The sequence below is a fragment of the Castanea sativa genome, chromosome 3, assembly GCF_040712315.1.
Source record: "Castanea sativa cultivar Marrone di Chiusa Pesio chromosome 3, ASM4071231v1".
NCBI lineage: Eukaryota > Viridiplantae > Streptophyta > Magnoliopsida > Fagales > Fagaceae > Castanea > Castanea sativa.
In genome coordinates this window covers 56,492,160-56,504,487 of record NC_134015.1, presented here as the reverse complement: position 1 = coordinate 56,504,487, position 12,328 = coordinate 56,492,160, and positions in this window count along the sequence as shown.

Genomic DNA, 12,328 nt, shown 5'->3' with positions numbered 1-12,328 from the left:
CACAATACACCAGGAATAGTCAAAAATAAGGCGATAACCTTGTTCATCTAATTGTCCCACAGAACACAAATTATAGGATAGGAGTCAGAACATGGTAGACCCCAGGGAACGAGAGAGGTTGGAGGTTGAAACAAAACCAAGACTATTCCCATGCATGGTGGAACCATCGGCTATGTGAATATTGAGGGGATGTGGAGCGAGGGATTAAGTTTGGAGAATAAGGACGAGTGAGGTGTCATGTGATTGCAACGAGGCGAGTCAAAAGCCAAGTTTGAGACTTCTGAGTAAGCGAGAGAAGCGAGTGGAAAGAGATGCATTACCGGCCATACGAACGGCTTGAGCTATGATCTCCTGTAGGTCGGTAGGTGAGAGGTTGATAGTGGATCCAAGGCGGGACTCACTGAAATGGAGGCATTGGCGGAGTAGACTCAAGTGTTAGCAAGCTATGACGATAGATTTGTTGCGACGGTAACAAGTCTCGATAGTGTGGCGGGGCGCTTGCAATAGTTGCGGGGAGAACTTTTTATTGGTCTGCTGCGACGATTCTTGGAGCCGGAAGAATCACTGAGATCTTGAGGTTGCTCATGGAAGGAGTAAGGGCCGAACATTAAACTTATCCTAGTCTCGAAGAGTTGCAAGGCGAGCTTCTTCTACGACTAACTCATTCACGGCGGTATCAAGAGAGGGAGGAGGACAACGATTCGAAGGCCGACCTCGAATGGGCTCATAGTCCTTGTGGAGTGACATCAGGGAACTCATAGAGACGAAATTCATCTCTAATAGCGGCATATTGTTGGGCATCTTTTGAGCATGCCCAAGTTGGACCGAAAAGGTCAATTTGGTCCCGAATGAAGCGAAGGCGATCATAGTAGTCATTGATGGACTGCCTGGTTCTTGCTCGAGTTGATGCAATTCAACCACTAGCGATATTTCATGGATCCGTGAATGGTAGAGTATCTTTTGGCCAACATATCCCATGCGGTTTCGCATCATCAAAGCTGCCCAGCAAATTGGAGATGGAGGGAATGGAAGTATTTCGAATCCATGTGAGGATCATATGATTGTGACTATCCCATTCAATCATGCGATTGAGAAAAACAGCATCTTCTTCACTTGCCCCCTTCACAGGAATAGTGATTGCACCAGTGCAATAATGCCAGAGCATGCGACCCTTAAGGAAACTGCGCATAGCTTGAGACCAAGATAAGTAATTCCTAGTCCCCTCCAATACAGTATTGATGGGACGAGGAAGAAAAACATCCTTTTTATCCATTTAGAGACACAATATGCAAAAACAAACTGCAAAAATGAAATCTACGCGAAAAACTGAATAAGGAGAACCTGTCCCGAAAAAAGTCAACTCCAAAAAGTCAACGGTCAACGGTCCAAGTCAACGGTCAAAGGTGACGTCAGCAGCGCGCTGGAAGGTGACGTCAGCGATGACGTGGCAGGCTGACGTGGCAAGCTGACATGGCAGATGACGTGTCTAGGGCTGACGTCAGCAGGCGGACCTGGCGCGTGACGGCGCGTGGCAGCGCGTGGAAGCTCCGATTACTGTAAGGTTTTCACGAGCAGGCAGATCGGAGCAAGACGATCTTCGTGGTACCTTCAGAAAATTTTTCGGAGCAATATTCACGGCGGTACGGAAAAGGCAGTGGTCTTTGCAGTGTTCGAACTCCCCGACGGCGGGCTGCTACGGTCCGGAACTGAGGACGATGTCTTGAAGACTCGAAGGTTCAACGGCGAAAAGGCATGGCAGGTTGTTGTGACAGCGGAAGCAATATGAAAAATAGAGTTACACCAATAAAGACAAGACTGCGAAGAAAAGGTCAGAGCAGTGGCTCTGATACCATGTTAGAAATACTGAATTGAATAGTATTGTATTTCTCAAGTAAAATAATATACATGAGTGCCTTTATATAGGAGGCATATGAGTGCTGTACAAGCAAATATGAGTGCAGTACAAGTAGTACAGTGTGCAGTACAAGTAAGTGATCTAAATGGGCCAAACCCACATATGAGTGTACGTCAACAGCCAAGCCCACATATGAGTGTACGTTAACAAGCCTAATCTAAGTGTATGTGTATATGAAACTCCTTCCTGGAGACTTGAACCCCGATCCTTGCCCTCCACATCCCACAAGCATTTATACTAGTGGAGTGACTACCGCACCAAAGATACAGTATACTTGTACTTTGAAAAGTGAGAAAAATAAAAAAAAATGAAATTTTAAAAAGCTGTACATAAAAGCTAAAAAGTAGCTTATAAACTAATCCCAAACACACACGAAATTTTCCAAAAAGCCATATTCTAAATCTTATAGGAGCTGGCGGGCTAGGAAAAGAGGATTGACATAGGGACATACAAAGGAGAGAGAGAAAGAGAGAAAGACATAGGAAGGAAATGCCATGTTCGTTTTCCCATGGTTTTAAAACGAACTGAATCATAATCCAATCTAGTTTTCTTGGATTCAGATCTTCTAGAGTTTCTAGGGTACTCTACCAAGTAGAGTTCATTAAATTCTAACCACTCTTTAATGATTTAAAGGTCTAAATTCTGCCATGTCAGCATTTCATTAACAATCATCTTAATTGTTTTGTTTACAACATTATTTTATTATTTTAAAAATATTATTAATGAAATGCTGACATGGCAGAATCTAAACCATTAAATCATTAAAGGGTGGTTAGGATTTAATGAACTCTACTTGGTAGAGTACCTAGGAACTCTAGAGGATCTGAATCCAGTTTTCTTTAATAATCAGAAATTCTAAAAAAAGCAACAAAAGTTGGAAATTGCCATTTCAACCATGAAAGCCAGGAACCAAAATGATTCAATTGGTTCTAAAATGGTTGAGTGAGGATGTCAAAATGCAGTCGTTTTTGTAAAAAACTAAGGTTATGTTTAGTAATAGTTTTTGTTTTTTGTTTTTTGAAACTTGTTTTGAGAATAAAAAGAAAAAAAGTTCATGTATTTTCAAAATCAAAAACATGTTTGACTAGTTGAAATTCAAAAAAAAAATCCGAAAAAGTACTTTTAAAAATAGAAAACTTTTTTTTTCTATTCATTTTGAGTTGTCAAACAAGTTTTTCAGTCTTAAAAATAGAAAACTATTTTTGAAAATAGAAAATAGGAAAAAAAAACAATTACCAAACATACCTTAAGTCACCTCAAATAGAGAACAACCCATTAATTCTTCCTTTCCTTGTAGTAAAGGACAATGGACAATTAAATAAGAAAAAAGAAAAAAAAGATACAAATGTGCAAAATTGAGAGAGAGAGAGATTGGTAACGTAATTTGATGACAATTTCTCAACTCCAATTTGATGTACAACATTTGTACATTCTCAACTCAAATCAATTTTTGCCCCTGATCTTGTCAAAGAATTAGAATGATATCAGCTCTCATGCTACTAATAATTGCGCAAAGAAAGCTCTGTTAATTTACAAAAAGAACATAGCTTAGTGTAACTGATATGTTTTTGAAAATTTAAGTGATGGTTTAGTTGATTCGAGGTGACTAATCTATGAGAAATAGAGGAAAGAGAACAGAATTTGGTTTGTAATACTAGTTGTTCTTATTATTCACTGCCCACTGATTAAATACAGTGCTGCTCAACGAATTCAACAGACATAAGGATAAAACAAGCCTAAACGAACTGAAAAGGACTCCTAAACAAACTCATAGGGACATTTAAAAATAATCTCCTACTAATTCTGCTATCCTTCCTAAAAAGTAAGAAGTACTTTTATTTGATAAAGTCTGGAATAACATATGCAGATAAAGCCTCTCATGCTGATAATGACTTCATCCTGAATCGCTTCCCCCTTCAGCTACAAACCTGTTCTCATCATCTGTCAGCATCACAACTATATAACTTCGTAATGAAATCATAACAAAGTTGCTTAGAATGCATTATTTTTTATGATAAGCCGAAATCAAAAGTTGATGAATCTGTTCCACTTTTCCACTCTGCTCATCTTTCCGATCCATCTCATTAAGAATCTGTAAAAATCCAACCATCAGGCTAAGAATGAGTGTGTGCATAAAGAAAGAGAGGGAGTCCATTTTAAATTGCTACCTGTGCATCATTGTTCTTAAATATAGGGAGAAATCACGGCCTACAATACTCATTGAATATAAGAGTGCAGATAATCAACGGAATGGTGAAACCTGAAGCCACTAGTGATCGTTTAATTCCAAAAGCCCCAAGAGTGGTTATTTGTGTTATTAACTTATTATCAATGAAAAGATTGTTGTGTTGTGAACAACAGGCCAAAACTGTCCTCCAGTATCCTGTTTTGAAGTATATACGTTGACTATCTGAAAGATACATTTGAATATTGTAAAATGCATTCCTTAATAGAGCAAGAGAACAAATCACAAAATGCCAAATGGTGAGAATAGATCAATTTCTTAAGTGAAAAAAATAAAAAAACAAATAATAACAAGAACAAAGTCTTAGTCCCAAAATGTAAAGGTTGGCTATGGAAACTAATTAGGGTCAACCACATGTATTCTTCTCCGTTATTCAATCATATCATGTCACCTCACCTCATCAATTAACATATCCTTTTTAACAACTAACATATGGAGTTACTTCCTGATAGAAGCATAAAAATAAAAGCAAATGCAATACTTAGACACACGCTACTTATAGTCAGTCTAAACATTTAAAACTATCAGTGATATATATTCTACAAGAACACCGAATCCATTGCCTATCAATTATCATAGGCTATTTATCAGAAAAAAAAGATGCCATAATCTTACAAGGATCAATTATCAAGAATCAGCACTAAGACATTACAGTCCTGTAGTTCACATATGGACGAAAGGATTGGCATGTATCATATCCCTAAACATTTATTTTATAAACTCCAACCAAAATGCGCTCCAACTTAGCACCAATTTTACATTAAACTTTTTCAATTTCTATGTTTGGCGCATTTTAGAGCTCATGCCACCATTGGCGATTTTCCAGACTTAAATCTCTACAATTGGTCTCTATCTCTTTCATGTATTTTACTGACCTATATGAAGAAACTAAAGAGTTCAGAACTTGGTGGAATGGCAAGTGCACTCTGCCTAAGTGTCACTCGTTTTGAGTCTAGAAACCGGCCTCTCTGAAATTCGGGTTGCGTAACAAACATCTTAGAACCTGTAGAAGGAGGAGCTTTGTACAATGGTACAACCTTTTTCAAGAAGACAATAAACTAAGAGCAAACCGATGCCAGCCAAATCTTGAATTTTAGCCGGTATTTATTGAACACCCAAAAAAGACCAGAATGACCCGAAATTTTTTCAAAGTGGAATAGGGTGGGTTACTGTTCCGGTTTGTTTACTGGCGAGGTATTTTTAGGCCGTTTTGGCCGGAACAGAATGGAATTAATAACATTGAATCAAACCTAATTACCTAAAAGCTAAAAGAAAATAAGATTGTGTAATTTATGCTTCTTAAGGAACACCGTCTACAAAATTCCTAGAGCCGCCACTATTTGCACTCACTTCATCCTTTGATTCATAAAAGCCATGGTTACAGATGCACACAGCCAATGAAATTTCTAGGTTTATTGAGATATGATATAATCACTGGCGGAGCCAGAGGGGGGCGAGGGGGGGCACCTGCCCCCCTTGACTCTTAATTTTTTTTTATTATTTTTTTTTTGTATTAGTAGTCACATGAAAAAAAAAAAAAAAAAAAAAAAAAAAAACTTCTACTTGTTGAAACTTGAAAGTGACCAAACCACCTATTTCACTATTTTTTTATTTTTATTTTATATCATTATTTACATCATTTTTACTATTTATGATACTTTTCACAGCATTTTATCTTTAAATGATACTAGAGATATTACAAATTTTACTACTTATGTCTTACAAATTAGCATGTCACCAATCACAAAAAATAATTTCAAACATTTATTCATTATATTTTTTAAGTAACACTAATCATATTTTTACTCCATCAATTTGTAAATTTTTTAGTAGCTATGAATTGGTTGTTTTTGTTTATTTATTTTAATAATATGAAATATATTCATATTTGCTTACAATTTTTTATTTATTTTGTTATTATTGTTGATTAATGTTTATTAGATAAATTTCACTTTTAATATTGTCTTTTAATTTTGCCCCTTCTAGACTAAAATCCTAACTCCGCCACTGGATATAATTGCTTTGTTTTATCATATAATAGTTGAAGCACTAGAATATTTGTTATGATTCTGATATATCTATGTAATTATGTGCTTGACATCATTCGTATGCTTTTATATTCTTAGATTTTATATATATATATATATATATATATATATATATATATATATATATAGATATAGATTCATGTGCAGATATATAAACTATTGTTTTCTAACTATTGGTTTTTCAATATCAGTTCATGATTATATGGGTTAGATTTTGTTTGAACTAAGGTCTTTGTGTTAGAATTGATTTTGTTTTGGGTATTTGGCCGATTAGATTTGATTTTGTTTAGGATTTTTTTTTTTTTTTGGGTAAAAGAGATTGAAATGGTGTTGCCTTGCAGCAAACTGTTCATCTTCTACTATGTAGAAATCTCCCTCTGAAGATACTTGCAACCAATCACAGGTTCTTTACAAATATAATTTCTTTTTCTTTTTTTCAGTAAACTAAAATATTTGAATGGCCTGTAATAGATAGGAATAGGTCCAGTGACTAAGGGTGGAGCAACATCTGTTGATCAACTCCAGTCTTTGGGAGGGAATTCATGAGAGGCAAGCATTAAGAAGGGATTCAATCAGAGGTTATTCCGAAATGAATTTTCTATCCGGTTCGAACTGGGTATTAATTCAAGGTTTAAGTAGTTTTTAATAAATACTGCGTAAACGGCAAGTGTAACAATTTAAAAATGAATATTTGATGTGAGATTCAATTTTGAGGTATATTTGTGTTGTTAGTTAATTGCTCTCTTATTGCATTTAGTATTAGCATCTTTCTATGATTTCATTTCTACTTGAGTTGATTGTCAAGATTCATTGGTTGCAATGGCATAAGTTTGTAGTAGCTTATAGTTGTGTGACATATGAAGCTTTTTTTTTTAAATGAATATCTCCAATTACTTAGTACCTAACTTTAGGGTGAAAATTTCTTAAAATTTTTAAATTGTAATTGTGAAATGTAAACTACACTTTGAAAGGGGTCTTTGTGCGTGTTCAATTTTGGTTTTATGGTTAAAATTTTAATTGTAATTGTGAAATGTAAACTGCACTTTGAAAGGGGTCATTATGCGTTTTTAATTTTGATTTTATGGTTATGTAATGGATTGTGTGTCGAGATTTACTTTTGTTATTGTTTGCTCTGTTATGGTTTGTACTAGGATTTAATTTTGTTGATTTTGGTTCTATAAATCAAACTCAGAAGACTTTGGTTTTGTGCCTCTTGATTTGCAAGCATTGTTGGAGTTTTGATCTAATGTTGGGTTAAAGTTATATGAAAAACTTATAGGAGAACCGATGTTCTTAAAAAGTTCTAGGATATATTAAAAAAGAACACACAATTGGGATAAACAAAGTAAAGTTGCCTGTGTGTGGAACCGAAGTTACCCTTTTGGCACATGGATAAATCATCTTGGGCTGTTAGATTTTTTACCAATTACAGTCAAATTTCAATATGAATAATCTCAAGCATCTACATCCCACTGTGGATTTCCATAGCATGCATGTAAGTGATTTTGCTGCTAACTTTAAGCCTTAATATTTTGGACTTCAAAGGAACCAGTAGATCAAATGTGATATAAATTTTCATTTTTTTATGTTTTGAGGTGTAAGGAGTACTTTTAGAAACATGATCATGTGCTTGAATTTATTGTCTATATGAAGAGGTACTTTATCCAATTCAATTTCTTAATGCTTTGGAAATTTTAACTTACAGCCAATTAATTTTGAGATATTTAAGTAATCTTAATGTTCATAATTACTTTTCAATTTTGTTTTCTTTTTTAATGGAGATCAAATTGGCACTGTACTCCCATAATCTTGGATCAAAACCCCTTCTAGATGCATCTATTCTGCCATAAGAAAATGTTTCTGCTATCTCCTATTTCATAACAAAGAAACTCCCTAACCATGTCTCTAATCTTAAGAATTTTTGGGGTTTTATGAATGTTATTTGCATTTTAGGCTTTAGCAAATGAGAATAGTAACACTTTGCAGAGAGTGTGATGCTATTTTTAGATTGATTATCAGTGGCTATTTGTATAACTTTAGTTTAAATTAATGAAATTGGAATCAATGAAGATCATAGGCTTGGTAAAAAATTAATGTCTGTCCTGTGAAAGTCTTTTATTTTTGTTTGGATTATTTTTTGTTTCTTTTCATGCCAACATAGTTTGTGCTGTAACCGATGGAATTGAGAGAATTTAGTTGAATTCAAGGTGACAACCCTCCTAAAAATTATTAGACAAGAAGAGATTAGTTTTTTAAGGAGTAATATTTGCTGCCTCTTATTGCTTGAGCCATAGCTTAAATACAACTATGACAAATTCATTGAAAATTGAATACAATTTCAAGTTGTATTTTTGGGTGCAGCACATCACGCTTAGAAATCCTAATTTACTAAGGTTTAGAAACCCTTTTTTTTGGGTTATTTGTTGGCTTATAAATTGTATTCAGTTCTTTTATGTGTTTCTATATAGTTTTGTAGGCTCTATTCAGTATTGTTAGTGGAAGCAATTGGACTTGCTCGATGATTTTGCTGAAGGAGCTTACAGGTATTGATATAAATTTTTCATGTAAAATTGTGAGTGGTGTTAATGCATTCACTTCAAAGTGATTTTCTATTCAGTACTATTAGAAATAATTCTTACTGCTGGCGAGGTCATATAATTAATTGGACATGGACATAAAAGCAATCCATTTATGAATGAGGAGGAGGAATACATGTTGCGTACACACCTTTTTTTTAGGGTTTAATTCATTCAACTGACTATCTACTATTGTAGTTTACTTTTAATTCTTTTTTCTTCAATCCTTTTATGATGGTTGCTATTGAAAGGTAGAGATAGAGTTATTTTCTTTTTTTGGTTATTTGTTGGCTTATGAATTCTATTAAGTTCTTTTATGTGTTTCTATACAGTTTTGTAGGCTCTATTCAGTACTGTTAGTGGAAGCAATTGGACTTGCTCAGTGATTTTGTCGGAGGAGCTCACAAGTATTGATATAAATTATTATTATTTAAAAAATTTCATCAATTATTAATATACAATGAATCATTGGATGCTATCAAAAGAGAATTGGATGTCAAATTGTAGAATAAATTTCATGGGTTTGGTTGTGCTGAGAGTGTGGGGTTAAGTTTGAAATACAACAACAAATCGAACCCAACAATAATTAACTGACATTAAGGTGATTAGTATTTGTTTGTCTTCATTAGGATAAGTATTTGTTTCTCTTTTGAAAATTGAGACTGCTAAGTTTTTTATTTTGAAAGCACTGATTAGCTTAATGCCTAAGATAGTAATCAATATATAGCGTATGTTGTCTCATTTTAGTGATTTTAAGCATTCTTTGTTAGAAATGTTGTTTTAGATGGAGGCAAATAAACCTGAGTTTGAAAGAAGTCAAACTGGAAGTCTTTTTCAGATTTGTTATTGGCTTCTCACAAGAGTTTGATAGAATTCTTAAATAGTGTTCATATGGCATGATTTGTTTTCCCACATAAATTAGTTCCTAAATCCATAATAGAGCTTTCTATCTCCAGTTCCCTAAACTTTTAAATTCTAAGTTTGGAAAGATTCTCCCCCTTGCTAATTTTTTTAGGTTATTTTCTCAAGTCTTCTGGTATTGAAATTTATAATATAATTAAGCCTTTTAATCTCATCTCTTGAGACTGTGTACCAATATATACTTTTTAGGCAGTTATTCATGAATTTATTTATCTTTTGAGACCGTATGAGCCATCATGAATATTATTTCTTTTCAACCATGCTTTGGTAATCCAAAGAAGTAAATAAGCTCATTATGCAAGACCTGTATAACATTTTTCCCAATAGGTAATGGTGTGACTTTAAATTTTAAAATATTTCATACCTAATTCCATCTGCCTTGATACTATAAATAAATTACCACTTATCTAATAATCGCAAATTGTTAGAAACTAATAAATTTAATCATTCAATCACAATTCTTAATTGCTCTTTCTGAAATCCTACTGCAAGGAGGGGGGAGAATATTGTCCAAAGAATGACGGAAAACCAGCAGTTTATTCACATGATTTCAAATCAATATCTAATGTAATACTATATATATAAAAGTAGAAGCTAAGAGAAAGTAAGGCCCTACAATTAAGGATGTTGGGACATGTAGGACAAAACTCCACTTAAAAATTTTCCACGTTTCCATAAAAGAACGCAAAAAAAAAAAGGGCAAAAGATTGTGACTTTAAAACATTAAGCGTTTCAATTTCATTCTTTGAAATTCGATTGCATTTTTCTTTTTTCTTCAATCTTATATGATGGTTGCTGTTGAAAGGTAGAGATAGAGTTGTTTTTTGTTTTTTGCTCCCATGCCTTGCTGCTTTTTGGAGACGGTAAGTTTAGGGTTGGGAGAAAATGACCCTAGGATCGCAAGACGTATTTCATATTCTTTAAAAATAAATTGAAAACTTTTTGGATGCTAAAAATTTTCAAGGACCCGCCCATTCCCCCATCTTATGTTTGAATTTGCTCTTAGCATTAACAGATTTAAACCGATGTTAGAGTAAGTCACATGTATGGTGACATGGCAAGAAAGCTTAGGTCATCAATTTTAATGATCTATCTTCTTTTTATTGATAAAGACTACAAGGTCAACAGTCGTGCCCTTCATCTACCAGCTGGCAAGCTGAAAACTGAAAATACCGTAGCAAAATAATTTTTAAATGTCTGAATAGTACCGTGGGACCCAGTTTTAAAGCTTTTTTTTTAAAAAAAAAAATACTTGCGAGTCCCTTGAACAGTGCACAGGACTCACCAAAAATGGCTGGACGCACAAAACACTATCCAAACCAAACGTATACTTAATCAATTATCTGTTTCATCTTGCATGACATTTCTGGTCTACAATGACAATAACAAATATGCTAATCCAAATATACTAATCCAACAAATTATTTCTTTAATTCTAATGTTCCGATATACTGTAAATCACTAACGTGTTGTAGGGAGTACAACTGTGCCGCGCACTATCCTCTAATTCCCTACGTATCCAAAAGATTCCAATATCTTGGTTAGTTATATATGTACGGATAATGCCAAAATTCTCATTACCATGAATTTCGCAGAGTTACTACAACTTTCACTCTTTTCCCAAATTCTCGCCTCCATGGGTGATCACGATGACTGTGTTAGTTTTGCCTATTACTTTGCGTCTCTAGTGATTGCCATTTTGTTCGGTGCTGTTACCTACTATATGTTTATGATAATGTACTATCCAGCCTTAACTGCCGCCTCCGCTTCTGCTAATGATGCCAAAGCAAACAGCGCTCCTAATACTGGCATCGATCATAATACTGGTTCGGGCTCCGATACAGGCTTTGGTCATACTACCGGTCATGCTTTGGGCTTCAGTAGATGCTCCAATGCTACTACTGACCAAGTTGCTTTGGTCTCCGGTACAGGCTCCGGTTGCCATGCTACTTCGGCCTTCAGTCAAAACTCCGACCCTATTACTGTCCAAGCTGCTGCGAGCTCCGGTCAAAACTCTGACCCTATTACTATCCAAGCTGCTGCTAGCTCTAGTCTAAACTTCGATCATTCTAGCTGCCACACTTTAGGCTCCGGTAGACGCTCTGATGCTGCTTTGGGCTCCGGTAGAAGCTCCGATGCTACTTTGAGCTTCTACTCCAGTAGAAGCTCCATTCCTATTTTGGGCTCCAGTAGAAGCTCTGTTGCTACTTTGGGCTCTAGTAGAAACTTCGATGCTACTTTGGGCTCTAATGGAAGCTCTGATGCTGCTTTGAGCTCTAGTAAAAACTCTGGTTTTATTACTATTTATGCTGCTACGGGCTCCGATCTAAACTCTGAACCTTCTACCAGCCATGCTTAGGGCTCCGGTGGACTCTCCGATGCTCCTTTGGGCTCTGATACAGGCTCCAGTCAAAACTCCGAACCTTCTACAGGCCATGCTTTGGGCTCCGACAGACCCTCCGATCCTACTACCAACCATGCTACTTTGGTCTCAGGTACAGACTCCGGTTGCCATGCTACTTCAGACTCCGACCCAACTACTGCCATTGCTGCTCCGGGCTCCGATCCAAGCTCTGACCCTACCACTGTCCATGTTGCTTCGTGCAACACTCCTACTCGCCAA